The sequence below is a fragment of the Oryx dammah genome, unplaced genomic scaffold, assembly GCF_014754425.2.
Source record: "Oryx dammah isolate SB20612 unplaced genomic scaffold, SCBI_Odam_1.1 HiC_scaffold_23, whole genome shotgun sequence".
Classification (NCBI taxonomy): Eukaryota; Metazoa; Chordata; class Mammalia; order Artiodactyla; family Bovidae; genus Oryx; species Oryx dammah.
Window position 1 is genome coordinate 126,846,975 of NW_024070207.1, and position 26,426 is coordinate 126,873,400.

At 44.9% G+C, this 26,426-nt stretch overlaps 1 long non-coding RNA gene across 1 annotated transcript; it reads right to left on the reverse strand.

Moving 5' to 3' along the window:
- Positions 1-1,491: 1,491 nt before the first annotated feature.
- On the reverse strand, positions 1,492-22,673 carry LOC120882378. The gene is made up of 3 exons (XR_005725485.1): positions 22,594-22,673; positions 8,435-8,440; positions 1,492-1,507 (listed from the first exon to the last, which is right to left on the reverse strand). It is a non-coding gene; the product is annotated as an uncharacterized LOC120882378 (long non-coding RNA).
- Positions 22,674-26,426: the final 3,753 nt, after the last annotated feature.

Consider the following 26,426-nt stretch of genomic DNA (forward strand, 5'->3'; position numbering starts at 1 on the left):
GGAATGCACCCAGCGACCGTGAGACACACAGCCTTTTTTTTCTGCATTGGCTGGGACCATGAGCACCTACCATTTTGTTTCAGAGTCATTCAAAAAATAAATCACTAATTGCGTAAAAGGTGCCTGGGAGTTTCTCTGGTCTTCCGTGTCCTGGACACGGAAATCTGAAATCTGTTCCTGTCAGCTCTAATTTATAAGCTACAAGGCCGGGCTGGATTGTCCTTGTCAGTCACCAGCCTGTGGATGCAAAGACATCCAATCAAATACAGCTCTGCGACTGGAAGACCTGGACCCTTGCAAAAGTTGCCCTCAGTGTAGACTTCAAGCTACCTTCGCATGTCAATGAATCTACACTTTGGAGAACAAACTTGCATGGGTTGCTAAGGGCTCTTTGTTGAAAACACGGGAATCATTTTAAAGACTGGCCATTTTGCATCAGTTTGTAAAAGACTAAAATATCTAATTGGTTTAAAAAAAAAAAAGGAAATCAATAATTGTAAACTACGGTGTCAAGAATCAGAAAAAGATTAATTGCAGGTGGTCCTTGCTGAGGGTGAATTGACAACCCCACCGAGCAAGGTCCTAGCAATTAATAAAGCAAACGGCCACGAGATTTACATTAGTGTTCAAAGGTCAGTCCATTACAATGAAAGAGTGCATTCATTAGGACAACGAATGCTCCAAGGAAATCCTATAAGTGCCTCTTAGCCTGCACGGCTATGTTAGCCTTTCAACTGGCAAAAGCCCTACATGAGGAAAGACACCATAGTCCAATAGTAAAGGATGCAAAACGCCCTTCACAAACCCTGAGAACTTACTGGATTATTCCTCAACTCTTGAACTGCGAGTTGAGCTCGGGAAAAGAAAACACTGGGCCCCACTTGCAATCGTATAGAAACACTGACTTCTTGTCAAGGCAAATCGAAGGGGCTGGGGGGCTACCTGGGAGATTATTAATTTATTTTTTCCAGTAATATTGAGGTGGCCAAAAAACTCATTCCATTGTAAGGAAAAAATACGGATGAACTTTTTGGCCAATCCAATGTTTTTCTCCTGTACAATGTCATGAACCGCAGTACATAGTTCACCAGGCGCTCTTGACGCTTACTCCTTGGAAGAAAAGTTATGACCAGCCTAGACAGCATATTGAAAAGCAGAGACATTACTTTGCCAACAAAGGCCCATCTAGTCAAGGCTATGGTTTTTCCTGTGGTCATGTATGGATGTGAGAGTTGGACTGTGAAGAAAGCTGAGCGCCGAAGAATTGATGCTTTTGAACTGTGCTGTGGGAGAGGACTCTTGAGAGTCCCCTGGACTGCAAGGAGATCCAACCAGTCCATTCTAAAGGAGATCAACCCTGGGTGTTCTTTGGAAGGACTGATGCTAAAGCTGAAACTCCAATACTTTGGCCACCTAATGCGAAGAGTTGACTCATTGGAAAAGACTCTGATGCTGGGAGGGATTGGGGGCAGGAGGAAAACAGGACGACAGACTGAACTGAACTGAACTGATTGTTTTTCTCTATTTTCCCTTCATTTAATTTTTTTAAAGGCTTTCACTTCAGTCGCTCAGTCCTGTCCAACTCTCTTTGACCCCATGAACTGCAGTACGCCAGGCTTCCCTGTCCATCACCAGCTCTCGGAGTTCACTCAAACTCATGTCCATCGAGTCGGTGATGCCATCCAACCACCTCATCCTCTGCTGTCCCCTTCTCCTCTCGCCTTCAATTTTTTCCAGCATCAGGGGCTTTTCCAATGAGTCACTTCTTCGCATCAGGTGGCTAAAGGATTGGAGTTTCCGCTTCAGCATCAGTCCTTCCAACGAACACCCAGGGCTGATCTCCTTTAGGATGGACTGGTTGGATCTCCTTGCAGTCCAAGGGATTCTCAAGAGTCTTCTCCAACACCACAGTTCAAAAGCATCAATTCATCGGCACTCGGCTTTCTTTATAGTCCAACTCTCACACCCATACATGACCACTGGAAAAATCATCTCTCATATAAACATTAACAAATGACAAAAAATAGAATATTGAAGGTTTACGTTGCTTTCATTGGATTTAGCATGACATGGCTGCAATTTCTATCCAATGCTCCACACTGTTATTACTCAAGACTCACTAAATCTGCCTTGCTTTTTATTACACTTTATTCCCTGATCTTTGGGAACGTGACAAATATTTATTTATTCTTGAGTTTAAAAATTTAAAGTATACACCCACGTTCTGCACTTTTTTTTTGTTGTTCTAACTGCTCTCCTTGAATAACCTCACCAATTCTGTTTTTTTAAGAACAGTCCCCATGAAAAACCAGAGGTGTTTCAAATGCCTTTGGCATGTTTGCAGACCTTGAACCAAACAGGAAACACTGAGCACAGAAAAACTGGGCTTCTAGATGCAAATGTTAGTATATCTGAAAGGATCTTAGACATTTTTTCAAGTGACTCCTCTGGGTAGTACTTTCGGAACACAAGAATATGAATCCAACGAGTTTCCATTCCAATCCCTAAAGCATATGACCCAACAATCCCACTACTAGGCATATACTGTGAGAAAACAGTAATTAAAAAAGATGAGATAGATGTACATCAACAGATGAACTTTTAAAGAAGTTGTGGTCCACATACACAATGGAATATTCAGTTCAGTTCAGTTCAGTTTAGTCGCTCAGTCAAGTCTGACTCTTTGTGACCCCATGAACTGTAGCACACCAGGCCTCCCTGTCCATCACCAACTCCCGGAGTTCACCCAAACCCATGTCCGTTGAGTCGGTGATGCCATCCAACCATCCCATCCTTTGTCGTCCCCTTATCCTCCTGCCCTCAATCTTTCCCAGCACCAGAGTCTTTTCAAATGAGTCAGCTCTTCACATCAGGTGGCCAAAGTATTGGAGTTTCAGCTTCAGCATCATTCCTTCCAATGAACACCCAGGACTGATCTTCAGAATGGACTGACTGGATCTCCTTGCAGTGCAAGGGACTCTCAAGAGTCTTCTCCAGCCCCACACTTCAAAAGTATCAATTCTTCAGCAGTCAGCTTTTCTTCACAGTCCAACTCTCACATCCATACGTGACCACTGGAAAAACCATAGCCTTGACTAGACGGACCTTTGTTGGCAAAGTAATGTCTCTGCTTTTCAATATGCTGTCTAGGTTGGTCATAACTTTCCTTCCAAGGAGTAAGCGTCTTTTAATTTCATGGCTGCAGTCACCATCTGCAGTGATTTTGGAGCCCCCCAAAATAAAGTCTGACACTGTTTCCACTGTTTCCCCATCTATTTCCCATGAAGTGATGGGACCAGATGCCATGATCTTCATTTTCTGAATGTGGAGCTTTAAGCCAACTTTTTCACTCTCCTCTTTCATTTTTATCAACAGGGCTTTTAGTTCCTCTTCACTTTCTGCCATAAGGGTGGTGTCATCTGAATATCTGAGGTTATTGATATTTCTCCCGGCAACCTTGATTCCAGCTTGTGCTTCTTCCAGCCCAGCGTTTCTCATGATGTACTCTGCATAGAAGTTAAATAAGCAGGGTGACAATATACAGCCTTGACGTACTCCTTTTCCTATTTGGAACCAGTCTGTTGTTCCATGTCCAGTTCTAACTGTTGCTTCCTGACCTGCATACAGGTTTCTCAAGAGGCAGGTCAGGTGGTCTGGTATTCCCATCTCTTTCGTAATTTTCCACAGTTTCTTGTGATCCACACAGTCAAAGGCTTTGGCATAGTCAATAAAGCAGAAATAGATGTTTTTCTGGATTTCTCTTGCTTTTTCGAGGATCCATTACTCAACCATAAAAAGGAACGCATTTGAGTCAGCTCTAACGAGGCGGATGAACCAAGAACCTGCTATACAGAGTGAAGTAAGTCGGGAAGAGAAAAGCAAATATTTCATATGAAGGCAGATGTGTGGAATCTAGAAAGGTGGTCCTGATGAACCTGTTTGCAGGGCAGCCATGCACACACAGACACAGAGAACAGAGCTGTGGACACAGGGGGACAGGGCAGGGGAGGATGGGGAAAATGGAAAGAGTAGCTTGGGAACATACACACTGCTAAGTTGCTTCAGTCGTGTCCGACTCTATGCGACCCCATAGACGGCAGCCCACCAGGCTCCCCCGTCCCTGGGATTCTCCAGGCAAGAACACTGGAGTGGGTTGCCATTTCCTTCTCCAGTGCATGAAAGGGCAAAGCAAAAGTGAAGTTGCTCAGTTGTGTCCGACTCTTCGCCACCCCATGGACTGCAGCCTGCCAGGGTCCTCCGCGCATAGGGTTCTCCAGGCAAGAGTAGTGGAGTGGGGTGCCATTGCCTTCTCCGAGCATACACACTACCATATGTAGAACAGATAGCCAGGAGGAATTGGCTGTTTGACTCAGGTAGCTCAAACCGGCGCTCTGCTGACAACCTAGAAGGGGGGATGGGGTGTGAGGCGGGAGGAAGGTTCAAGAGAGAGGAGACAGGCGTCTACCTATGGCTGATTGAAGTGGATGTATGGCAGAAATTATTACTAACACAACATTGTAAAGCAAATATCCTCCAATTAAAAGAATAAATCCCTAAAAAAAAAATTTACTGGTTATTTTACGCCAATAAGGAACAGCTTAACGTAACATTCCAATACAACATTCATTCATTGTTCTAAAACTCATTGCAGAAGTATTCCTTTAGTCCCTACCACATAGAAATACTCTATGCTGAGATAACAAATTAATGTTGATCCAGTGCTGGAACCTGAAATCAAGTAACCGAATAAATATTTAACTACATCAGTTAATTACACCTTCAGGCTTTGCCGATACACCAAAAGTCTGAGATCATTAAAGCGTAACGCAAGCCACTCATTGATTTTAAGATTTTTACATTAACCATTTCAATGGATCGTTAGGAAAAAATTCATCCCAAGGTGGGTGTTTCAAATATCAGCATTCAGGCTCCTATCAACCACGATGGGACATAACTAGATGAAAATCTGACTCACTGCCAACCTAAAACTACACAGTGACTTGCTCCAATTCTTGTAAGCTTCACTTTGTTAAGAGGGAACTCGAGGGAAGTGTTCCACACACCACCTGCCTGAAACATCTGAAGACAATCTCACTGAGCCCTTGTATGTGACATACACATCCATGAAACTTTCCCCATCACGCTGTACCAAGCTAATGGGGACTACATCATCAGCCGCTGGGTCTCATTACGGAAAAGGTTTTCTTCTTCAGTTTGGTTCAATTCAGTCACTCAGTCGTGTCCCACTCTCTGTGACCCCATGGACTGCAGCACGCCAGGCTTCCCTGTCCATCACCAACTCCCGGAGCTTCCTCAAACTCGTGTCCATCGAGTCGGTGATGCCCTCCAACCATCTCATCCTCTGTCGTCCCCTTCTCCTGCCCTCAATCTTTCCCAGCATCAGGGTCTTTTCCAATGAGTCAGCTCTCTGCATCCAGTGGCTAAAGCATTGGAGCTTTAATTTTTACGAATTCAGCAGCTTCCACAAGTCATTTTGCTGCTTCTGTGTTTTCCTTATACCCGCACCACCCTTCACAGTGCATTATCCTGGGAAGACACGACCCATGGACGTCACTCAGACACCATTCCACCGAACAAAACGTTTACACAAAACCACGTATTCTGTTCACAGAGGCTCCAAGCCTTCTTACACAGACTGACTTGTGTGGGAGTGTGTGTGCGCATTCACAGTCATGTCCAAGTCTTTGTGACCCCATGGAGTGTAGCCCACCAGGCTCCTCCGTCCGTGGAATTCTCTAGAAAAGAATAGTGCAGTGGCTTGCCCTTTCCTCCTTTAGGGGATCTTCTCCACCCAGAGATCAAGGCCACATCTCCTGCATTGGGAGGTGGATACTTTACCACCTGAGCCACCTGGAAAGCCCCTTGTATGGGAGAGAGTCCTCAGAAAGTGAAAGCGAAAGTCGCTCAGTCGTCTCTGACTGCGACTCCATGGACTGCAGCACGCCAGGCTTCCCTGTCCATCACCAACTCCCAGAGTCTACTCAAACTCATGTCCAGCCACATATATATATATATTATTATTATACATGATTCCAGAGAGAGGCAAATCAAAAATCTGCAGACTTCACTTCCAGTTCAAATGCAAAGGCCAGAAGCAACTGGCCAACCAGGAAGAGGCGCCAGTGACACCACCATCGAATACGTAATTTTCTCTTCTTTCAGGGAAGGTCAGCCTTTGTGCTAGCCAGGCCTTCAGCTGATTGCATGCGGCCCACCAGGATAAGGAGAGCAATCTGCTTTACTCAGTCTATTGATTTAACGTTCATCTCACCCAGGACAACCTCACAGAAATACCCAGAATAGCATTTGACCAAGTGTCCAGTCGCCTCATGGTCCACACAAGCGGGCACATACTCTTAACCATCACAGGAACAGTGACTGACTAATCACCCGTTCTTTCATTATCCAAGGTTGCAGAAGTCATGCAATAGGTCATTTCTGAATTTAGGCATTCAGCATTTCTAATCGGCAACTCCAACAGACTTTACCAGAGCCGAGGCAGTGTCTTAGATGAATATACATATAAAGTCATTCAAAGTCTCAAGCCTGCTGAAGTGTGTCAGAGGTAAACACCAATGCACAGAAATCATTATTTGTGTTATTGGTTCAACCCACGAAACAAATAAGCCTATCCCACTTTGTGAAAGCATTTCATCCTCTGCTAAGGTGAAGAAAATTTCAATTTATATTGCATTCAGGCCATAAACCTGCTGATAAAGGTGTGAAAGTGAAATTTTCATAGAAATCGATTTCAAGATGCTGAGAGATCTTCTACAAAAAGCCCATGGCGCTGGTCCTTCTAATACTAATTTTGCCATTTTAATACATGTTTTCTCTGTTAACATTCTTACATCTACCTTTTGATATTAATTATTATTATTATTCTACTATCCTAACTCAAGCTGGAATCAAGATTGCTGGGAGAAACAGCAATAACCTCAAATATGCAGATGACACCCCCCTTATGGCAGAAAGTGAAGAGGAACTAAAGAGCCTCCTGATGAAAGTGAAAGAAGAGAATGAAAAAGTTGGCTTAAAACTCAACATTCAGAAAATAAGATCATGGCATCTGGTCCCATCATTTCGTGGCAAATAGATGGGGAAACAGTGGAAATAGTGACAGACTTTATTTATTTTTTGGGCTCCAAAATCACTGCAGATGGTGACTGCAGCCATGAAACTAAAAGACACTTGCTCCTTGGAAGAAAAGTTATGACCAACCTGGACAGCATATTAAAAAGCAGAGACATTACTTTGCCAACAAAGGTCCATTTGTTGTAGTCAAAGCTATGGTTTTTCCAGTTGTCATGTATGGATGTGAGAGTTGGACTATAAAGAAAGCTGAGCACCAAAGAATTGATGCTTTTGAACCATGGTGCTGGAGAAGACTCTTGAACTGCAAGGAGATCCAACCAGTCAATCCTAAGGGAAATCAGTCCTGAATATTCATTCAAAGGATGGATGCTAAAGCTATAACTGCAATACTTTGGCCACCTGATGCAAAGAACCAACTCATTGGAAAAGACCTTGATGCTGGGAAAGATTCAAGGAGGGAGGAGAAGGGGATGACAGAGGATGAGATGGTTGGATGGCATCACTGACTCAATAGACATGAGTTTGAGTAAGCTCTGGGAGCTGGTGATGGACAGGGAGGCCTTGCATGCTGAGGTTCATGGGGTCGCTAACAGTCGGATACGACTGAGAGACTGAGAGACTGAAGTGAACTGATCCTAACGCTCCTTATTGCTTCTGCTTCCTGAGACTTTCTACTTGCACTGGACTAGGAAAATCAAAGTCAAACTCCTAAGTTCCATGTCTCTGAAATGTACTACTGTCATTCAATCACGAAACCAGTATCTGACTCTGTGACCCTATGGACTGTAGCACGCCAGGCCTCCCTGTCCTCTATCTCCATGAGTTTGATCAAACCTATGTCCACTGAGTTGGTGATGCCATCCAACCATCTCATCCTCTGTCGTCCCCTTCTCCTCCTGCCCTCAATCTTTCCCAGCGTCAGGGTCTTTTCCAGTGAGTCAGTTCTTCACATCAGGTGGCCAAAGTATTGGAGCTTCAGCTTCAGCATCAGTCCTTCCAATGAATATTCAGGACTAATTTCCTTTACAATGGGCTGGTTGGATCTCCTTGCTTTCCAAGGGACTCTCAAGAGTCTTCTCTGAAGTACTTGGCTTTAACTTGCTTTTCTGATACTTTGAACACCCAGTTTCACAGGATAGGTAAACAGGAGCCTATGCTGTGCAATGCGGTGCTTAGCGGCTCAGTGGTGTCTGACTCTTTGCAACCCCACAGACTGCAGCCCACCAGGCTCCTCTGTCCATGGGGATCGTCCAGGCAGAATACTGGAGTGGGCTGCCATGCCCTCCACCAGGGGATCTTCGCAACCCAGGGATCAAACCCAGATCTGCCACATTGCAGGCAGATTCTTTACCAGCTGAGCCACCAGGGAAGCCCAAGAAGAATGGAGTGGGTAGCCTAGCCCTTCTCCAGGGGATCTTCCCGACTCAGAAATCGAACCAGGATCTCTTGCATTGCAAGAGGATTCTTTACCAGCTGGGCTACCAGGGAAGCCAAATTGGAGCGTAGGTTTAGAAATTATGCAGTGAAGGTTTGAATCCTGGGACCTCGCTGGTGGTCCAGTGGCTAAGAATCTGCCTTGCAGTGCAGGGGACAGAGGTTCAGTCCCTGGTTGGGGAAGTAAGATCTCACATGCCATGGAGTAATGAAGCCCTCACACCGCAACTACTGAGCCTGCAAACCACAGCTAGAGTCTGCGCGTCTCAACAAAAGACCTTACTTGAGGCATTGAAGATGGCATATGTGCCAACTGTGACTGGATGTCGCCAAATAAAATAAAAAGATTTGAATCCCAAAAGACTGTCTACAAAGCAAACTAGGGAAATTTTTGTTTTCAGTGTAGCAAGAGAAGAGAACCTTATTCGTGTCAGCAGACACTTGGTCATGTCCAGAACATCCATCCTGTTTGGTCCAGGCCAAAACATCTTTGATATTTGATCCTGTGCAAAACATCCAATAGTGTATCTGGTCCATAACAAATGCTTCTGGATTTGTCTCAGCTATCAAGCACAAAATATCAAGGACGTTTTGGTGTGGACCAAAGGTCTTAAGGGCCTTTTGGGCAGGACCAAATATGACCAAATATCAAGGACCTTTTCCATGGACCAAATGACTCCATGGACTTCTTGGACAGGACCAAACATGGGCAAGTATCCAACAACTTTTGGCATGGATCAACTGACTCCATGGACGTTTTAGACAGGACCACATGTCTCACAAGGAATTTTAAAGAAATGAAGAAAATGAAATGGAACAGAGGTGATGAAATATGAAGGTAGGCCAAGAAGTTCCTATGTATGTACCCTGTACAAGGAGCTGTCCCATGCATTATCTTGGACTATTCTTGCACTATTCTGCAAAATCATTACCCTTCTCCAACCTGTGCAGAGGAAAAAAATCTGAAGCTGGAAGAAGGGGGTGACTTGCCTAGAGTCACAGAGCTGGCGAACTCCCGGATCTTCTGACCCTACGTCTCACATCTTTCCCATCAACATAACAACGATTGAGAGTGTTATCATAAACTCTCTATTAGAGTTACTTCCATCATAATGAAATTTCAGACTGAAACTATCAAAAACGATCAGAATACTGTGCCTTTTCTCCATCAGATTACAGTTTGTACAACTGAGGTAAACTTTAGAGCAGTAACTCCCAGAGTCACGAAATCATCGTCTTTTTAAAAACCACCAACGGTATCCCACACCAAAAAATAATCACTGAAGGTCAGAAGATAGTGGAGCGGGTAGTGGGACGAGGTCTCAAAACCAGAATTGATTTTCCTCACCAAATGGTTGGTAAGGAAAGACAGATAGCTGTTAAAACTGTAGCATCATGTTAATGGAAAAAATACGAGAAGCCTAGGAGTGTGCCATTTATTTTCTCAGCAATCTGCCTCAACCTTATCTTTGCAGGATCATTGGGGACACTCAAGCACCACTGGGAGTTGGAACTGCCAGCATCAGCTCCCTGGTTTTCTAATTCGATGGGGATTATTAGCTAACAGGCTGCATGTGCACAGTAATACAAACTTCAAATATGCCAGGATGTGAAACAGAGTATCAATACTTCATTGTATCCCTTTTCTCCACATTGTATAGTTGTCCTCTTCCTTAAGTGAGGTTTTTTAAGCCATCATAAATACTTTTACTAAAATACAGGTGGTTCTTAAGATAGATATCTAGACGGCTCTAAGAATGACTTTAGCGTTTCATTTTTCAGACAGAAAGGAATGAAAAGCACACAATAGTAGTGAAGATCTAATTCTAGTAACGACTCCAAGTTGACACTAATTATTCTACCTTGTGTTCAGCCCTTTCTTCCTCTGCGCCTTCCCCACCCATAACCAAAGTTCAAACATCCTTGATGCTTTGCAAGACACGGAATCTCTAAGCATGTCATAACTTTTGCTATATGCGATCTGTTTAATAAGGCGGGAAGGCAGGTGAGAATCGTTCCACCGAACCACCCACATCACCACGTGTGAAATAGAGAGCCAACAGGAATTTGTTGTATGACTCAGGGAACTCAAACTGGGGCTCTGTGACAACCGAGAGGGGTCGGATGGGGTGGGAGGTGGGAGGGAGGTTCAAGAGGGAGGGGATGGATACATGTATACCTATGATGGTGACTGCAGCCATGAAATTAAAAGACGCTTACTCCTTGGAAGAAAAGTTATGACCAACCTAGATAGCATATTCAAAAGCAGAGACATTACTTTGCCAACAAAGGTCCTTCTAGTCAAGGCTGTGGTTTTTCCTGTGGTCATGTATGGATGTGAGAGTTGGACTGTGAAGAAGGCTGAGCGCCGAAGAATTGATGCTTTTGAACTGTGGTGTTGGAGAAGACTCTTGAGAGTCCCCTGGACTGCAAGGAGATCCAACCAGTCCATTCTGAAGGAGATCAGCCCTGGGATTTCTTTGGAAGGAATGATGCTAAAGCTGAAACTCCAGTACTTTGGCCACCTCATGCAAAGAACTGACTCACTGGAAAAGACTTTGATGCTGGGAGGGATTGGGGGCAGGAGGAGAAGGGGACAAGAGAGGATGAGATGGCTGGATGGCGTCACTGACTCAATGGATGTGAGTCTGAGTGAACTCCGGGAGTTGGTGATGGACAGGGAGGCCTGGTGTGCTGCGATTCATGGGGTTGCAAAGAGTCGGACATGACTGAGCGACTGAACTGAACTGATGGCTGATTCATGTTGCAGTTTGGCAGAAACCAACACAATTCTGTAAAACAATTATCCTTCAGTAAAAAAATAAAATTAAAATTAAAAAAAGAAATAGGACTGGAAGGCAGTGCGGATACAATCTCGGATTATTTGCAAAGACCAAGAGTAGAAAGAAAATATTTCCATACTTTAAACAGAATATTTGAATAAACGAGTCAATCCAGCCCCCGAGCAGAGCAAGCAGCTACATTTGTAGCATGCAAATGAGAAGGTGGTTTGATTTTATGCTGTGTAGGTAGGTGGAGAAGGAAATGGCAACCCATTGGAGTGTTCTTGCCTGGAGAATCCCAGGGACAGCGGAGCCTGGCGGGCTGCCATGTATGGGGTCACACAGAGTTGGACACAACTGAAGCGACTTAGCAGCAGCAGCAGCAGCAGCAGGTAGGTAGATGGAGCCTCAGAGACAAGCATGGTTATGTACTTTTTAGGCATAGATGCAGACGGGTAACACGTCATTTGCACACACAAGGCTCAGGGCCCTTTGGGCGTGTGAGATTTAGCCAAGCATCCCTGCGGTGAGTTAAAATTCTCACCAGGAATGTTCAAACTCTTGCAAACACACAGGAGCCTCAGGCTTTACCCTCATCCGTTTACACAGGCATCTTGGTCTCTCCAGAAGAACAAATGGAAAACTCTCAAGTCGCACAGGGATGACCAGCCCAGTTATAGCCACTGATTTTCATAAAACTAGTCGGGCTTAGCGAACAAACCCATGGAGCTTCTAGAAATCACGATTTGATTTATCATCATCTTTTAGAAGATCTCTTCCAGAACGTTAAGATTTATCGTCTAACTGACCAGACTGTAATTTCCAGAATGCTATCATCAGCTTAAAACAAACAAACAAACAAAAACAGCGAAAAAGAAACTGGGTCAACATTCACTCACTTCTAACTCTTTCACATTTTCTTATGAACCATGATCATTCGACAATTCAAGTAGCTACTAGCCTTGGTCCCAGAGTTTGAATTTATTTTATAAAGCTGTAGCCTATCGCTGTTTCCTCACTTGTCAACTTCCATGCAACTCTATTTGCTTTTGGAGAAGGCAATGGCAACCCACTCCAAGTATTCTTGCCTGGGAAATCCCATGGATGGAGGACCCTGGTAGGCTACAGTTCATGGGGTCGCGAGGAGTCGGAAACGACTGAGCGACTTCAATTTCAGTTTTCACTTTCATGCACTGGAGAAGGAAATGGCAACCCACTCCAGTGTTCTTGCCTGGAGAATCCCAGGGACAGGGGAGCCTGGTGGGCTGCCGTCTATGGGGCCGCACAGAGTCAGACACGACTGAAGCGACTTAGCAGCAGCAGCAGCTATTTGCTTTTAACTTTAAAATGTGAATACCATTTTCTTCCACAGAAAAGGTAGAGGAAAACCAGGCTTTGAAGCCGTCCTGGACTCTCTTTCTATCTGTTAATATACAATCTGCTGTCAATAATGGGCTTGGGTCTGCTGGCTTTTCCTGCTGCTGCTGTTAAGTCGCTTCAGTCGTGTCCGACTCTTTGCAACCCCATAGACGGCAGCCCACCAGGCTCCCCCGTCCCTGGGATTCTCCAGGCAAGAATACTGGAGCGGGTTGCCATTTCCTTCTCCAATGCATGAAAGTGAAAAGTGAAAGTGAAGTCACTCAGTCGTGTCCGACTCAGCAACCCCATGGACCACAGCGCACCAGGCTCTTCCATCCATGGGATTTTCCAGACAAGAGTACTGGAGTGGGGCGCCATTGCCTTCTCCAGCTGGCTTTTCCTACCCAAAGGCTAACTCCAAACTACTGTTTAGGTTTCCCGAGCATTTTCCATAAGCCGGGGATTCAGCGTTCCGGGTGTCCTCTTATTATGATCTTACCATTGCACATTTGAAGACATTCTTTTCCTTTTCATTTTCATCAGGCAACATGTTGCACTGCCAAGTCTTCTCAACCCCAGAACCCAATGACACCTGTCATCACGAAACACACCATAAAACTGCCACTCCAATAAGAGAAAAAAGCCAGCTATGGTTCCAAACTACTGCTTCTTTTGGAAAAAAAAAAAAAACAATGAGTATTTATCTTTTTAAAATTATCTGTAGTGTGGAGAACACTGAATATATGGAAATTAAAGACACACCGAGGAAACCAGAATTGAAAGAGACACGTGTACCCCAATGTTCATCACAGCACTGTTTATAATAGCTGGGACATGGAAACATCCTAGATGTCCACCAGCAGATGAATGGATAAGAAAGCTGTGGTACATATACACAATGGAATATTATTCAGCAATTAGAAACAATGCATTTGACAGTTCTAATGAGGTGGATGAAACTGGAGCCTATTATACAGAGTGAAGTAAGCCAGAAAGAAAAACACCAATATAGTATACTAACACATATATATGGAATTTAGAAAGACAGTAGTGATAACCTGTTTGCGAGATAGCAAAAAAGACACAGATGTATAGAACGGACTTTTAGACTCTGGGAGAGGGAGAGGGTGGGATGATTTGGGAGAATGGCATTGAAACATGTATACTATCAGGTAAGAGATGAATTGCCAGTCTATGTTCAATACAGGATACAGGATACTTGGGGCTGGTGCACGGGGATGACCCAGAGAGGTGATACGGGGTGGGAGGGGGGAGGGCGGTTCAGGATTGGGAACTCATGCACACCCATGGCTGATTCATGTCAACGTATGGCAAAACCAATACAGTACTGTAAAGCAAAATAAAGTAAAAATAAAAATTAAAAAAATAAATAAAGACAACGATGTAATGAATGGAGACGGAAATGGGAACCCACTCCAGTACTCTTGCGTGGAGAGGCCCACGGACAGAGGAGCCTGGTGGGATGCAGTCCACGGGGTCGCAAAGAGTTGGACGTGATGGAAGCGACTTAGTACCCATGATATAATGAAATCCCAAGAAGCTTCCTCTCCACTTCCACAATTATCAATATTTTGCCCATCTGTCATCTATATCTCTGCCCACACCCACCTTCCATGTAGCTACCATTTAAAAAACTTTTACTGTTGTTAGTATTACTTGGCTGGATGTGAAGGTTGCAGGATCTTAGTGTCCCAACCATGGAGTGAACTCATGACCCCTGCATCAGAAGGCAGATTCTTAAGCAATGGACCAGCAGGGGAAATCCCTATAGTTATCATTTTCGCCATCGTTTTTCTGAGCTACACTATGCATATCTTGAAATACACAAAAATTAATAGCACAGTTTTGATGAATGCATGCAGCACCATGATCCAGAATTCTAACACCATAGAGAAGGTTTTCATCTCTTCAGAAAGCTCTTGCCACTCTCCAGTCAGTCCGTCAACAAAGAGGCACCGCCTGTTGAATTTCTTAACCCCTGAGGTTAGTTTTGCCTGCTCTAGCATCTAAGTACGGCATCAATTCTTCAGTAGTAGGTTTCAGTATCAGTATTTATCATTCCGTTCAGCTCAGTCCCTCAGTCCTGTCCAACTCTTTGCGACCCCATGAACCGCAGCACACCAGGCTTCCCTGTCCATCACCAACTCCCGGAGGTTGCTCAAACTCGTGTCCATCGAGTCAGTGATGCCATCCAGCCATGTCATCCTCTGTCACCCCCTTCTCCTCCTGCCTTCAATCTTTCCCAGCATCAGGGTCTTTTGAAGTGAGTCAGTTCTTCGCATCAGGTGGCCAAAGGATTGGAGTTTCAGCTTCAGCATCAATACTTCCAATGAACATTCAGGACTGATTTCCTTTAGGATGGACTGGTTGGATCTCCTTGCAGTCCAAGGGACTCTCAAGAGTCTTCTCCAGCAGCACAGTTCAAAAGCATCCGTTCTTCAGGGCTCAGCTTTCTTTAGAGTCCGACTCTCACATCCATACATGACTAGCGGAAAAAGCATAGCTTTGACTTACTATTTGTTTTATTGTTAGGTCTGTGCTTCATCCCAGTTGTAGGATGTTATCAGCGGTTCGTCCCTTGGGACTGTTGAGCCCTACTGCACTGTATGATATACAGTAAACACATATATCGATCGGATAAATATGACGAACAGCTCCTCCCTTCTCCTGCTGGGCGCTTGGCTCGTTTCCACTTTGGGGCACCTGCAACTAAAGCTCTTATGACAGTTCTTGCATAATCCCTTTTCACGGATAAACACCTGAAAAGAGAACCGCTGGATCAAAAGACAGATACGTAACTCATTTTAGAAGAACCTGTTCAACCTCACTCTGATGTTGCTGGACATCAGTTTCTCCCATAAAATTGTTGTTGTCATTTTTAAAAAAGATTTCAGCCATTCTATTTGCTGTATAAATAGTGTCTTGCTGAGCGTTTCATCTGCATTTCTCGCATAACCAGTGATGCTGAACACATTTTCATGTGCTTACCAGCTGTTTGTGTATCATCATTTAAAAAAAACAAAAAACTTTTAGTTTTGAACTCATGTTAGACTTTCTGAGAAGTTGCAAAAATAATAATTACCTTTTTGCCCTCACCCTGCACTCTCTAATGTTAACAATGTGTTGTTTAGTCACTCAGTCGTGTCCGACTCTTTGCAACCCCATGGACTGTAACCCCCCAGGCTCCTCTGTCCACAGGACTGTCCAAGCAAGAATACTGGAGTGGGTTGCCATGCCCTCCTCCAGGGGATCTTCCCGAGCCAGGGATAGAACCCAGGTCTCCTGCCTTGCAGGTGGATTTTTTACCACTGAACCACCTGGGAAGCCCAATATTGACATTTTACATAAGCCTAATTATCAACTATGGGGAATTAACATCAATTAAATGTCAACAAAATTAGATCTTATTTGTTGAGATGTATTTTGATAGGTGAAAAACCTATCTGGTTCAAAGCAAAAATTATAGTAAAATTAATTATATTCATTTAATTATATTAAAATTAAATTATATCGTAGCCTTCTGACTCCTCAGCCTTTGCCTTCACTTCTGACCACCCCTTCTGTGTCCTTTTATGTTTCTGTATTCAACAAAAAATATTAAACAGAAAGTAGCAAACTATATAAACTCTCCTGTTCCTCACTGCTTTATTTTTTTACTTAACAGCTTTCTGGAGATTTTATATACCAGCGCGTAAAGCACTTTGCCATCCTTTTTCCAACCACATTTCATTGTGAGGCTGTACTCTGGTTGACGGAACTACATGTCTATTGTAAAGATTCTTCCATCCTCGTATTTGTCAGAGTGATCTTTTTGGATGGCGTTGCCAGAATCTCAACACCACCCAGTCCCTTTCAGAATTTCCGAGCCGGGGATCATAACTGAGGACGTTCTGAAGAGGCAAGTACAGTCAGGCTGACCTTGTTGGGTGCTGTCCATCATGTGAGCGTGTGTTAGTTACTTAGTCGTGTCTGACTCTTTGCAACTCCACAGAGTGTAGCCCACCAGGCCCCTCTGTCCATGGGATTCTCCATGCAAGAACACTGAAGTGGGTTGCCATTTCCTTCTCCAAAAGGAACTATAGAACGAAAGAAAGTGAAGTCACTCGATCGTGTCCACCTCTTTGCGACCCCATGGACTGCAGCCCTCCAGGCTCTGCTGTCCATGGGATTTTCCAGGCAAGAATACTGAAGTGGGTTGCCATTTCCTCCTCCAGGGGATCTTCCCAACCCAGGGATCGAACCCAGGTCTCTTATGTCTCCTGCATTGGCGGGCAGGTTCTTAACCCCCAGTGCCATCTGAAAAAGCTATCTGGGAACTCTCAACTTGGAACTCCCCAAAGTCACAGCTCCCTCCCAGCAGACGGCCGGCCGGAAGGCAGAGAAGATGAAATTCACAGTCAAGGCCTTGCAGGGCTCTTCTGAAATCTACGGGAAATGGAATGCCCCAAGGATGACCCCAGCCCATCTGATAGAGGAACCAGTCCAGACCGGCTCCGATTTCAGAACATTCTAGAAAGACGAGGACCAGCCCTCCTACTTCTGGGACCTGTTACTGATGTAAGTGCTTCCAAGGATAGAGAATGTGCCCCCCACCACCACTGACTCCTCCACATCAGATCTCACCAGGTAAGTCAGACCCACACACAGAGGAAGGCCATTCCTTGTCTGCCAGCCAGAACCGAGCCAGAGGGCCCCTGAAGACACCCCATCTCAGACAGCCCCACCCATCTACTTTGTTTTCTCAAGCTGGCCCCAAACTCCGAGACCCTGCCAAAGCTTTGGAACCTGGTTCATTTCCTCTCCTCATTCTGCTGACCCATGGCTTCCTGGAAACTCCTCAACCTCTCTTCGTCTCCATCAGCTCAGCGTTTTTGTTGTAGGCTGCCCCATGTGGGACACGGGAATCTCAGTTCTCCCACCAGGGATTCAACCTCTCTTAGGGCATTGCTATCACAGAGTCTCAACCACCAGACTGCCAGGGGGAGGCCCTCATCTTCAGAGTTAGTGTTAGTCACTCAGTCGTGTCCGACTCCTTGCAAAACCCACGGAGGCCAGACTCCTCTATCCTTGGGATGTCCCACGCAAGAATACTGGAGTGGGTTGCCATTTCCTCCTCCAGGGGGTCTTCCCAACCCCAGGGATCAAACCTGGGACTCCAGCATTGCAGGCAGATTCTATACCACCAAGCCACGAGGCTAAAATGTTTCACGGAGCTCCCAGGAAACGCGAACCTCATCACATCTATTTTTCCTGCTGAAATCGCTACAGGGAGTCGCTACTCCAAGCCTGAGCTGCAGGAAAATATATGTTATCACTCAATGTTTATGAACACTGAAAATGTGTAAAACCCAAAATCGTTTTGGAATGAACATCTCTGTTACAAAAGTATGAAGGTGTGAATAAGGCTGGCAAACAATAGTTCAGGGCAGTGCACACATCTGGGGCACGAGACGAGGCAAACAGAGTCAGGGTGGGGTATACAGTAAGTGGCACTTGTGTGTGTGTGTGTGTGTGTGTGTGTGTGTGTGTGTGTGTACACGCCAGGTGCTCAGTCCTGGCCAACTCTTTGACCCCATGGACTTTAGCCCGCCAGGCTCCTCTGTCCATGGCATTTCCCAGGCAACTTCCCTGGCGGCTCAGATACTAAAGAGCCACCAATGGCAGGTTGCCACATCCTCCTCCAGGGGATCTTCCCGACCCAGGGATCGAACCCACGTCTCCAGCGTCTCCTGCATTGCCAGGCACATTCTTGACCACTGAGCCACCCGGGAAGCCTCGTCACTGAATTCGTAGCATCAGACAAAGGAGAGCCTGTCCCCTCACGTGGGTCCCTGGACATACACCCTTTCACGGCTAACCATCCTTTTGGGTCTATCACTCTGATGCCTGGACCGGGTGTTATTAAAGCAGATATTCATACAAACCCTTGGATGCTGCAGACGGCATTTTCTGCATGACCAACACGACGGAATGAAATCCCTACAGGGCACAGAAGAGTTGTTGTTGCTAAAAGTGAGGAGCCGCCAACTTGGAAGTTCAGATGCCATCAACAGCCGGAGAACCGGAATCATTTTTAATTTAAGCTTGATGTAGTGAATTTCAAGCATGGGCGTGATACACAATTCACGAGTTGGTGGGAAGTAAGGCTTCAAATACATTATTTCGCAGAGAGGTCGGGGGAGACGTGGCATTCCTACCGTTTTTCCATTTATTTAGTCATCTTCATCCCCTCCCCCCAATAAGTATTTGAGTTGAAACAAGGGAAACATTTTTCAGTCTCAACAGATTAAACCCATATCCTATGATTCTTTTTTTTCCAACGTGCAAATGACTGGAACAGTTTTGTCCCGGGCAGGCTAGAATACAAATGGTTTCCTCGAAGAACACAGTTTCTCTGCTAAGTCCTTTGCGTGTGAATGTGGCATTCGCAGAGTAAAGGAACTGAAATGCTCTACACTGCCAGGTTTTAGTGACTTTGTTCTAAAGACAAGAGCCAGGGAAGGAAGGAAGCAGGTGGGGCAGGGTATGAAGGGAGGAATAAGAAAAACAGAAAGGACTTGTCCAAAGAGAGGCGGGAGACTGCACTGGGTACCCTGTGAGAATTTTCCACTTGTGTATAGTGTTTATAAAGTCAAAATACAATAGCATGCTGCTGTGGGTGAGGGGAGGCTTAAGAGCAGGGAATATGTATGTATGTATGTTTGTATGTGTGTGTGACGTGTGTGTGTCTGTGTTTGTGTGTATTTCCCAGGTAGCGCTAGTGGGAAAGAACCTGCCTGTCAATGTACCAGACTTAAGACGCACGGGTTCAATCCCTGGATTGGGAAGATCGTCTGGAGAAGGGAATGGCAACCCACTCAGTATTCTTGCCTGGAGAACCCCACGGACAGAGGAGCCTGGCGGGCTCCGTAGCATCGCAGTGAAGTGACGTGAAAGTCACTCAGTCGTGACCCCATAGACTGTATAGTCCATGGAATTCTCCAGGCATCGCTAAGGCGGACACACGTGACGTGATTTACCATGCACGCGTGCACACGCACACACACACACACACCTATATACAGATATACATGTATATACATATAGACATACATATGATATATAGAGTTATGACTGATTCTCAATGTTGTACAGCGGAAATCAACACAGCATGGGAAAGCAACAATCCTCTAATTACATATTAAAAAAAAATTAATTTCACTTGGCTTTCAAACTTAAAAAAAAAAAAAACAAACATATTAATAGCATGCAGCCAAAGACAACATCCTCAGATACAAGCTGTTAAGATTTAGTGAGCACCTCCTCGCGATTGTGCAGGAAGCTGGCTTAGGAGGGGTGAGGGAGGGGATAGCCCAGGATTTCCCCACGAGTCCAGCTGATGGGAAGTGGAGGACAAAGGGGTCTGTTGATGCAGCCAGACGTCCAGAGCCCCGAGCGCAGAGGGAGACGGTGGGGAAGGGTCTAAAGGGCAGAATGATCTGTGCACTACTCCAGCATCGCTGCAGGTTGCTGAGACCTTCGTCATAGGCACCAGTCGGTGTGACGGTCAACCTCCACCCCGCCATTTTTAACTGAGACCATCTCCAAGGAGATCATGCCTGGGATGCGGGGAGGGGCAGAAGGAGGAGCCCACCAACATGTTTGATTGATTTGCTGGCTCATCATTTTTTGTTTCCTCTTAATATTAGACCCCAGTTTATCCATCACCCACCTAATTCATTCTTTCACTCTTCATTTCTTGTCACTATTTATCTAATTTACTCTTTCACTCTCATTTGTGATCTATGTATTTATACCATTCATCAATCTATACATCTATAATGTGTCTACATATCTATCAACTAATTTATTCTTTCATTATTTATTCCTATTAGACTCTATTCTTTCACTATCATTCGTCATCTGTTCTATCCATTATCTATCTATCATCCGGGTACCTCATTTATTCCTTCCTATTAGGCTCCAAAGAAAGCTGAGCACCAAAGAACTGATGCTTTTAAACTGTGGTGTTGGAGAAGACTCTTGAGAATCCCTTGGACTGCAAGGAGATCCAACCAGTCCATTCTAAAGGAGATCAGCCCTGGGTGTTCATTGGTGGGACCGATTTTGAAGATGCAACTCCAAACTTTGGCCACCTGATGTGAAGAGCTGACTCATGTGAAAAGACCCTGATGCTGGGAGAGATTGAGAGCAGGAGGAGAAGGGGACGACAGAGGATGAGACACTTGGATGGCATCACCGACTCAATGGACATGAGTTTGGGTGAACTCTGGGAGTTGGTGGTGGACAGGGAAGCCTGGCGTGCTGTGGTCCATGGGGTCACAAATAGTCAGACACGACTGAGCGACTAAACTGAACTGATGGGGTCTAATTTATTCTTTGACGATCTGTCTATCTCTCGATTTACCATTCATCATCTATTCTATCAGCTGTCTATCCATGAACTATCATCCATCTAATTTATTCTTTCATTACGTATTCTTTCCTATTGGACTCTAATTTATTCTTTGACTATCTGTCCATCTATCTATCGCTTGTCATCTATTCTATCAGCTATCTGTCTAGGCATTAGCTATCTACCACCTATCTACTGATCTAATTTATTACTTCACTATTTATTGTTTCCTATGAGGCTCTAGCTTATTCTTTCACTATCTGCCTATCTGTCATTTGTCATCTGCTCTATCAGCTCTCTATCCATTATCCGTCTACTATCTATCTGTCCGATTTATTCTTTCACAGTTTATTCTTTCCTACTAGGCTCTAAGCATGCTATGCCTTCTCTTTCCCGTACTCCTTTGTACTTTTGACCAAAGTGCTTGCACACCAAGTAAAGTTCAAAAAAAAACAGGTCCTGAGTTTGGGCATGAATTCAGAAATACGCACGTGGGACCATCAGACAGAGACACAGCTGCTGTGTAACAGCTGGCGTTCTGTTCTAATTGTATCTCCACGGCACGCCGATCGGCTGCCATAAAAGCCAGTCTGCAGACTGAAGGTCCGGAATGTGCAGCTACCAGGGAAAACCACGTCCTTTCCTAGCTCACAGGAGGAAGCAATACGCAAGACCAGGGCTAAGGTTTCTCCATTCTAAAACAACTATCAATGGACGACCTGCTTAAGAAGACGTGGTCCATGTACACAATCGACTATTACGCTGCATAAAAAAGAATAAAATCATGACATTTGCAGCAATGCGGATGGACCCATTGATTATCATACTAAGTGGACAAATTCAGATACAGAAAGTTATACGTGGAATCTAAAAATAACACAAATAAAAGTATAAACAAAACACAAGCTCACAGGCATAGGAAACGAACTTACATTTACCATGGGGCTTCACTGGTGGCTCAGACGATAAGGAGTCTGCCTGCAGTGTGGGAGACCCAGGTTCGAGAAGATGCCCTGAAGAAGGAAATGGTAACCCACTCCAGTATTCCTGCCTGGAGAATTCCGTGGAAGGAGAAGCCTGGCAGGCTACAGTCTATGGGTTGCAAAGAGTCGGACAAGACTGAGCGACTTCACGTTCGTGTTTACTGCAGGAGAAGGAAGGGATAAATTAGCAGGATGAGATTAATGCTAATGCTAAGTTGCTTTAGTCGTGTCCAGCTCTGTGCAACACCATAGACAGAAGCTCACCAGGCTCCCCTGTCACTGGGATTTTCCAGGCAAGAACACTGGAGTGGGTTGCCATTTCCTTCTCCAATGCATGAAAGTGAAAAATGAAAGTAAAGTCACTCAGTCGTGTCCGACTCTTAGAGACCCCATGGACTGCAGCCCACCAGGCTCCTCCATCCATGGGGTTTTGCAGGCAAGAGTACTGGAGTGGGGTGCCATTGCCTTCTCTGATGAGATTAATAGTTACACACTATTTTACATAAAATAAACAACCAAGACCTACTGTACAGCACAGGGAGCTAAATTCAGTGTCTTATAAAAAACCTATCATAGAAAATAATCTAAACAAATATATATACGTGTGTGTGTGCACGCGCGCATGCATGCACGCGTGCTAAGTCTCTTTAAGTCATATCTGACTCTGTGCAACCCTACAGACTGTAGCTCACCAGGCTCCCCTGTCCATGGGATTCTCCAGGGAAGAGTACTGGAGAGGGTTGCCATTCCCTTCTCCAGGGGACCTTCTTGCCCCAGGGATTGAACATCTTCATTACCAGCTGGATCCTTTACCCTATGAGCACCAAGGAAGGAAGCCTGGTGTGCTGCAGTCCATGGGGTATCAAAGAGTTGGACATGAGTAAGCAACTAAGCAACTAAATACAGTCATATACATACATATATATATACACACATATACAGTATATACGTAGAACTATATATATATATATATACATAAATCCCTCTGCTATACACCTGAAACACAGTTCAGTTCCGTTCAGTCGCTCAGTCGTGTCCGACTCTGCGACCCCATGAATCGCAAAATGCCAGGCCTCCCTGTCCATCACCAACTCCCGGAGTTCACTCAGACTCACGTCCATCGAGTCAGTGATGCCATCCAGCCATCTCATCCTCGGTCGTCCCCTTCTCCTCCTGCCCCCAACCCCTCCCAGCATCAAAGTCTTTTCCAGTGAGTCAACTCTTCGCATGAGGTGGCCAAAGTACTGGAGTTTCAGCTTTAGCATCATTCCTTCCAAAGAACACCCAGGGCTGATTTCCTTTAGAATGGACTGGTTGGATCTCCTTGCAGTCCAAGGGACTCTCAAGAGTCTTCATCAATTACACTTAAAATTTATTTTAAAACTATCTATTCTAAGAGTTTCTCCCTAAACCTTTTCTCAAGTCACAGGAATCCGCTACTTCAAGTCTGCTCATAAAAGACAAATCATGCTAACAGAAGCAAATAAACAGCCTTGGGGAAAAACTCAGAACCAGTCTATTATAGATAAGCGTGCCTGCTGGCTGAGTCTGACACACCATAGGAAACAAGGGCACATTTTCTGATGACAGAATTTCTCTCAATTGCTTTCATGTGATTAAAATACCTGCATCCCATAACTTCCCGCAAAGACCACTGTGAATTTCAATCGCTTAATAGCTAAAATGAAGTGAAGAATCACTCTCAGGACCCATGTCGAGTGTCCTCAGCGTGAACACCTTTTTCATCTCCATTTGATCCTCACAGAGAGTGCTTACCAGGCATATCAATCAATAATAAGATACTTAGAGGCACCTTCTGTAGGAGACCTACCTCAGCATATATGAGTCTCTCTCGGGTTAGACTTTGGCCAGCTTGATTCCTTCTTCCGCATTATGGAAAAATAAAGATCTTTCAGCCTAAATATCACTTTACTGAATGAAAAGGGAAAGTCGCTCAGTCATGTCAGACTCTTTGCAACCCCAAGGACCATACAGTCCATGGAATTCTCCAGGCCAGAACACTGGAGTGCATAGCCTTTTCCTTCCCCAGGGGATCTTCCCAACCCAGGGATCAAACCCAGGTCTCCCTCATTGCAGGCGGATTCTTTACCAGCTGAGTCACAAGGGAAGCCCAAGAAGACTGGAGTGGGTAGCCTTTCCATTCTCCACGCAATCTTCCTGACCTAGGAATCAAACCGGGGTCTCCTTCATTGCAGACAGAATCTTTACCAACTGAGCTGTTCTTTAAAACTCATTTATCCATAGGATCCCACCCGCACACTCCAAATTCTGGACACAATGGTTTTGTCCATCTCTGCACCTCACCACACACACACACACACACACACACACACACACCATTCTTCTTCCTCTTCATATTTTTTTGGGTCCACGCCATGCAACCTGTGGGATCTTAGTTCTCTCACCAGGGATTGAACCCATCCCACCTGCAATGGAAGCTCAAAGTCTTAACCATTGGACCACCAGGGAAGTCCCTCCCTCCTACTGACTAGCTGTGGCCCGAGGCTCGAGACCACATAATGAGCTGCACCCTGTGAAATAAGAGGAGGGCACAATGGTAGAGGCAAAGGGACTCGAGCCAAGAAAATCAGAATGTACAAAGCAAAGAGCAACCAGGACAGACCAGTGGGATTTGTTGTTGCTGTTTTCAGTCGCCCAGTTGTGTCTGACTCCTCGCGACCCCATGGACTGCAGCACACCAGGCCTCCCTGTCCTTCACCAACTCCCAGAGCTTACTCAGACTCATATCCATCAAGTCAGTGATGCCGTCCAACCATCTCATAAGACCATGCATCATTTAATTTAACATGACCACATTTACATTTAATGGACGTGACCGAATGTTGGACATTTGCTTAAACAAGGCAATTCAAATTCACTCCAATACACCAGGCAAATACTGAAGCTTCAGCATCCCCTTCTTTTTCTTCTATTTTTTATTTTATTTATTTATTTATTTTTTTGCTTTTGGCTGTGCTGCTTGGCGTGTGGGATCTTAGTTCTCAGACTATGGATGGGAACCCGTGGCCCCTTGCAGTGGAAGCCTGGAGTTTCAACCACTGGACCAACCAGGGAAGTACTGCCCCCGTTTTCTTTTAATAGCTACGTCACAACAGCACGTTTGCGCTTCAAAGAAACAGAAAAGACAATGTCTTCCCCAATCTGCTTCCATTTCACGTTCCTCCAGCCTTATCAGAGAAAGATGACCATATGTGTACTAGTGACATCACAAACTATATTTACCAGCATTTGGCTGTTTCTGAAGAATATAAAGGGATACAACAGGGAGCCAGGCACTGAGATTTTTCTCTGAAAACAGTGTAACAAAGGAGGAAAACATTTAAGGTTCTTGCCGCCTGTGGGCAGAGCCCAGAAAGAGATGTGATTATCAGGCATACCAAGGACCTGCTTTTAGAGCAGAAAGAGGTGTACAAGAATTCTTTTTTAAGTTGTGATGCCATCGTGACTTGTGTATTTATACCATGTAATTCTTTCAAGGGAATCAAAATAGTTTAACCTTCCAAAGAGCGCTCAAAGGAGATGGCTAAGACTAGATCTGAAGGGAACACATGGCTTAAAAGTCACAGAGTGTTAGTCACTCAGTCGTGTCTGACTCTCAGGCTCCTCTGCCCATGGGATTTTCCAGACAAGAATACTGCAGTGGGTTGCCATTTCCTCCTCCAAGGGGTCTTCCTTCCAACCCAGGGATCGAACCCTGCATCTCCTGTATTGCAGGCAGATTCTGTACTGCCACGGGGAAGCCCAGATTTGAACAGAGTTCTTCTTTCTTTCCTTCACTTCCTTCCTCCCCTCCGTCACACTCCCATTTTCTTTTCTCATTCTAAAACCACTGCAACAATAGAGTTCCTACAAGATGCATATGCATTCTGGAACCTTTCAAACTGCAAAAGGCAACAGTAACAATATTGAAAGTGAAAGAACACACTCCTCAAGCTTAAACCAGGGGAGAGAAGTTGGAGGAGGGGCTATGTGGGGATTTTGGCCAGGGACAATACCCCCAGGGTTTGGGAAATGTCATATTTATTTCTTCATGTGGGTGAATGCTACACAGGGTTTTCGTACAACATAATTCATTGAACTGTATGACTAAAATGTCTGAGTTTATTTGTATTTGAAGTGTCAGTAGGGAGGTAAATTTTCAAAGTAAATGTAGAAATGCCTACTAGTGAGATAAGCTCATATTTAGCTCCTCATAGTGGCGTCTACGGCTGCTGCTACATGCATTCACTAGTTTTAAAATTCTGAAAGGTACAAGTAACCTAGATGTCTATCGATAGAGGAATGGATAAAGAA